Genomic DNA, 6000 nt, shown 5'->3' with positions numbered 1-6000 from the left:
TGAATACTGAGAATAGTGATGGGGACAAGACACATCCCTGCCTGAACTGTAATACTGTTCAAAGCGGCGTTAAACCAAATTTCACTCCCTCCTTCCCTCCATAGACGTGCTGAATCATAACTGAAATATTGTCCAGGGAGTCATTTCCACACTCATTTTAACTGACGTATATTGTTAATAAAGCATAAATAAAGCGAAAGGCCTGTTTTAAATTGGAATGAGCCTTTGTGACCATTCCGATTATCAATGAGGACCTGAACGCAAAATATATCAACTTATCTAAGTATGTTTTTAAAAATTCAAATTAATAACCCAGTTTCTTTTTTGTTTTGTTCGTAAATCAGTGTAACTTGTCCGGGGATAGATCCGCGGCTATCTTGAATAAACACAAGATCTATTTCAGGACGACATGACAGCATAAATAAAGAGATAGTTTCCAAGATACTCGATCCTGAATAGAATTCCTTGCAAACCAGTGTTATTTGTGTCATAGGAAACAACATAAATCTCTACATCAGCTATTTCTAGATACGGATTACAGATAATACGATATGACCTTTCAAGGTCAAATGTGCAGATAGGAAATGGGGCGACTGATTTATATTACTAACAAATCTAGTTTATCTAGTCTGCGATATCAACACGTGAAACAGCCTGTATCTAGCAATCGGTCACTCATGATGTGTGTAGACTCTCTATATAATGTTACAATAAAATGAACTAACATGTCATATTGTCTGAAAGAACAATATGATTTAGCCAAGGTGTGGCCTACTCTCTGTTTGTTTCTTGTTTTACGCCGCAGTTTCAATACCCCAGCGATATAACGAACCTCGGGTTACGATGCTACGCAATCACTGTCACAGAGCCTGGCCACCGATGAACCGTGTCTGAGGACTGAAGATCTATTCTTATTCTGTATCCCAAGATGTGACTGTGCTTGCTTCCAGCTATATCAGCCCAAGCCAGTTGCCTCATGTTCGGTAGCCTGGCATAGACCCTGAAACAAATATATTCAATACAGCCCATGCAAGTCTATAATAGTGGGCAAGTCTAGACTACTGCAGTTTCAGGAAGAAACCCTGGGCTCCTTTTTATTATATTTCATTTAGATAATTTAAAACTTTTTTCTGTAAAATATGTCCATTTCAGAGACTAGATGTTATTCCACGTGTATGGTACAATTACCATAAACATAAACTGTCGGGCAAAAGAAAGTATACACCCATGTTTGATGGTGTCAACATACCAATCACAAAATGGTTATTCGATGGTGATGTGTTTGATACAGGTTTCACAATTGTGTTTTGGACCTTAAGTTTGCAATGTTTCGCGAGCTGTGTTCAGCCGTTTGTTATTTTTTGTTTAAATCGAATTTTCAAGTTTATATTTGTTTTTGCAAAACTGTTTACTTTTAACAATATATCTTTCAAACAGCATCTACTTCCAGGCTAGGGTGCACGGGTGGCCCAGTCATCTAAGGCGCCGCGATTCCCTGTGCAGAGTTGCGTCCCTTGGGCACACCAGAAACCTATGATTGTGGGTTCGAATCTCGGTTGGCCCCGATTATTTTTCTAGGTTTGTCAGCACCATACCCGTGCTCGTGGGTTTCACCGAAGTGGTAAACGTCTGAGACCTGCATCACTTGGGTCTTTCCTCCCACATTAAGCTGACACGCCGCGATATAATTGGAATACTGTTAAAAGAGGCGTTAAACCCCACTCACTCACTCACACACTTCCAGTCTAATAGTCCACGATGTCTTTATCACTGGATAACAGTTGCGTATCTTAACACTTGCATGATAACAAACATTTCCCATGATCCTCTTCATGTTCATATCAGTATGTCCTGACCTGACACGCTGACCTCTGCAACTTGTCTTCGTCTAGATTAATATGTCCTACATCAGGGGAAACGGATAAGATTATCAACAAAAAATGTTCAGTGGCTCATCGACCCATATTTTTGAGGATTAAATGGGTAACAGAGGTGGTGTCAACTTGATGAATGCTAAGTTTATGTAGCACTTGTGGTATTTCTGTTTCACGTATGTTCGCCCGTCCCCAGGTATGTGGGTTCTGTTAACCTGCGGTAATAATACAGTACATTCTTGATTGCCCACTGTGTTACGTCTCCATTTTATTTTGATAATATATATCATAACAGAATGAAGATACATTATACATTTTATAATAGAGGGTGCAATTAAATATACTAACCATTTAACTTCGATGGGCGTTTCATTCATGCTTGAAAATTATATCATTGTCATAACATGTCACATTAATTATTTTCACTCCATTTTCATGCATATTCACTGCCGGAAACAATTTCTTTTTCTCCAGGTTTGAAGCATAAATATTTCTTTCACGCATTTTCTGGGACAGTGTGTGTTTTTCGATAAAATCCTAAGTTCCTAAGCATCTATATACAAATACACATTCTCACTGTTTTCAACTCAATCTAACTCATACTTACTTATAGCCTTTACAATTACACTGGCGTGAGCGATATCTCTTTTACTTATAATTAGTGTCTTTCATCGTCAGCACTAATACTTCATTAAGAATTTACATCTACGCTTGCTTAGCATCTACAATTATACGGTTAAACCCTCACCCCAAATGTTGTTCTAGTGGATTATAGGGGATTAAGAGACACAGATCACTTAATCACTTGGTATAGTCTGTGTCATCAAAGTGAACCCTCTTCTGGGGGTGAACTCTGTTTAATTAGTGTCTAACAGATAGTAATTTTCTCTATATAGACATGCAACAGACTAAAGGTAATCCCCCTATTGTTAACCACTTAACCACGGCTGACTACACCCGTACCCTATAACAATAGGTGAGGGCACAGTGAGGTGTTCCCAATTATACGTCTTAAAGCATTTTCATATATACTTATAAATGTTTATACATGTTCCTTTTATCGTTAGCGTTCACTTAAACACTTAACCCATGAAGATCCGGGGTAGAATAGGTCTTCAGCAACACATGCTTGCCGTAAAAAGCGACTATGCTTGTCGTTAGAGGCGACTAATAGGACTAATAGGATCGGGTGATCAGGTTCGCTGACTTGGTTGATGCATGTCATCGTATCCTAATTGCGAAGATCGATACTCAAGTCAATCACTGGATTGTCTGATCCAGACTCGATTACTTTTCAGACTGCCGTCATATAGCTGGAATATGAGTGCGGGGTTAAACAACAAACAAACTTAAACACTGAAGCTTGCACTTTCACCTTACTTTTGCATTTTGACTATCCATATAACTATCCATGTAAATGACTTTACTTAGAGTTTTACCAAGTATTTTTACACATGCATATATCGCCAATATTTCAGCTATTAAGCGATGAGCAATACGAAGTTAAAGGTAATTTACGCCGATAAACTATTCACCAAGACACTTTGTATTGATATATATATTGAAATCATGATTATATATAGCTATCGTTTAAGTCGTATTTAAAATATGCCCTGGGTTCGTTTTGGTCTGTTATCTCGTCCATCTCAATGTTGAACTAAGGCTTCAGTCTTCGACTTTAACGTACTAGTGACCTCGTCTAAAGCCCAGCCCTCCCTAGCTGCCCGAGAATGCCGGGTAGTGCAGTAACTATGGGTTAATGCCCCCCAAAGCTTTACTTTACCTACACCAAGATGACACATCTAGAAACCTAAATGTTAAGATTGATAATGTCAATGTCAAACTTCGAAGTTTATTTTTCATTATCAATAAGTGCACAGGGGTTTCTATCATATTTCGACGGAGACAGCGTTTTCCCCAAATAAAAAACTCTGTCTCTGTCTGTCTGTCTGTCTGTCTGTCTCTCTCTGTCTCTCTGTCTCTGTCTCTCTCTCTCTCTCTTTCCTGTGTGTGTGTCTCCCCCCCCCCCCCCCCCCCCCCCCTCTCTCTCATGATTATCACTAATTCAAAAGTTTATGTGAGCGTAATGTTTTTCTGTATAGTCTGTAAAGTGCATTAATTAACTGCTATAATCTATTTATATATTAATAATGCAGCGGAATGTCTGCATGTTAAACGCCCAGGGCCGTCACAACCTGTCATAAAAGTCATAAAAACACGCTGATGTCGAGAGACCATTTGTACCTCAGGCACCTCGTCTCACTCTCAGTAGAGAACGTGACGACCCTCGCCCTAAACTGACTTTGTGTCTTTTCATGGTCATGTCTTCAGCATCATTATGTATTGAAATCTTATTTACGAACAATGTTTTTCTTTTATATTTGTTACGTAATTGCTTATTTTAATTTACTGCAGTAAATGAAAATTATTATTCAATTATTTCTACGTTTAACAGAGCTAGCTTAGAAGGCGTTGTAGCCAGACAGACATTGCCTAGAACGGACACCGGCCTATAATACGTGGGTGTATAAAGGGTTGATAAAGGATAGGAGACACAGCACTGTAGTCATGGTAAAAAGGCTGAGGAAGACTGGTGACAGTACACGAATGTGAATCAGTGAATGTTGCCTTGTGCCCCAGTAACAGCTATGGGTCAAAGGAGTGGTGGAATGTTGACCACACACACCAGTAACCCATGCCGTCATGGAACTATGTCCAATGATATAACCCAGTTTCAGGGGAAATGTGGTGAAGGTGGTCAACACGAAACCCCTGTCCTTACCCATCAGCCATTGTGACCAACCCATCCATATTCTTGTCCGATTTACATGAAGTACTGCGTGCCTATAGTTTGGGGTTCGATCTAGAGTGAGTGAGTGAGTTGGGTTTAACGCCGCTTTTAACAATATTCCAGTTATATCGCGGCGTGTCAGCTTAATGTGGGAGGAAAGCCCAAAGTGATGCAGGTCCCAGACGTTTACCACATCGGGGAAACCCACGAGCATGGGTATGGTGCTGAGAAACCTCGAAACATAATCGAGATTCGAACCCACAATCATAGGTTTCTGGCGTGCCCAAGGGACGCAACTCTGCACAGCGAATCGCGGCGCCTGAGACGACTGGGCCACCTGTGCCCCCTTGTTCGATCTAGAAGCATGTGACATGTCAGTGTGTCTGGCTCTGTGCTCTTTAATGGCTGACTGGAAACATTCTTTATGTATATAATTCATTATATGTTTTATTATATATTAGACAATAAACATGTTGGAATATTTTCAGAATGAATGGGAGATTGCTGAACGACATAGACCGACGGAACGAGATCTGGTCCAGATTCATTTATATATTTACGTGCCGCCCTCATTTGGTAGGAATATTGCTGAGTGAGGCTTGGTGATTTGTTTGATTGCGAAGAGGAGCGTTGCTCATAATATCGACAGCTGGCTTGTCTGGCCCAGACTGTGATATATACCGCGACAAAAAACAAAGAAAAATGATGATGACTGACAACCCGGACAGCAACTAGTGTAGACCATAAATAACTAGGCCCACTTGCACAAAGCGATCTTAGCGCTACGATTTTCGTAAGTCTATGTTGATGTCAAGATTATTGCCCTTACATATACGTGTGCGTGTTCTTGCATGTGCGTGTATGTGTGGACGTGTTCGTGTGGCTGCTTGTACTAGTCCTGATTAATGTCGGTTTTATAGTTCTAGCCCACTGAGATACCGTGCCGCAGTTTTAACATGGATACCCCACTCTGACACAGCATACTACTCTGAGCCGAATAGTCCTTGTTTTATCCTCTTAATGCTGAACCACAGGCAGGGTAACAACAAGTACTATCGTTTAGCGTCTTTTGGTATGGCGGCCGAGGATCGAACCACAGGTCTTCAGGTTTTGGGGGTCACGGTGTCGTAGCGCATTGATCGCTTTGTGCGAGTGAACCTAAGTCTTGAGCAATTAGCCTTACCATACGTAATTAAATTATGCGTATTTCTTGCCTAACCAACAGCATCAACGTCCGAGCAAATGACACATCATAGATAGTACACTTATAATAATATGTCATATATAATGCGCATATTCCCTCACGGGCATGTTCAAAGCGCTATTATTTCCCCG

Source organism: Haliotis cracherodii, unplaced genomic scaffold (assembly GCF_022045235.1).
Source record: "Haliotis cracherodii isolate W230 unplaced genomic scaffold, xgHalCrac1.p SCAF_4, whole genome shotgun sequence".
Taxonomy (NCBI): Eukaryota; Metazoa; Mollusca; class Gastropoda; order Lepetellida; family Haliotidae; genus Haliotis; species Haliotis cracherodii.
The sequence above is the reverse complement of the archived record's forward strand: the minus strand, read 5'-3'. Positions refer to the sequence as shown.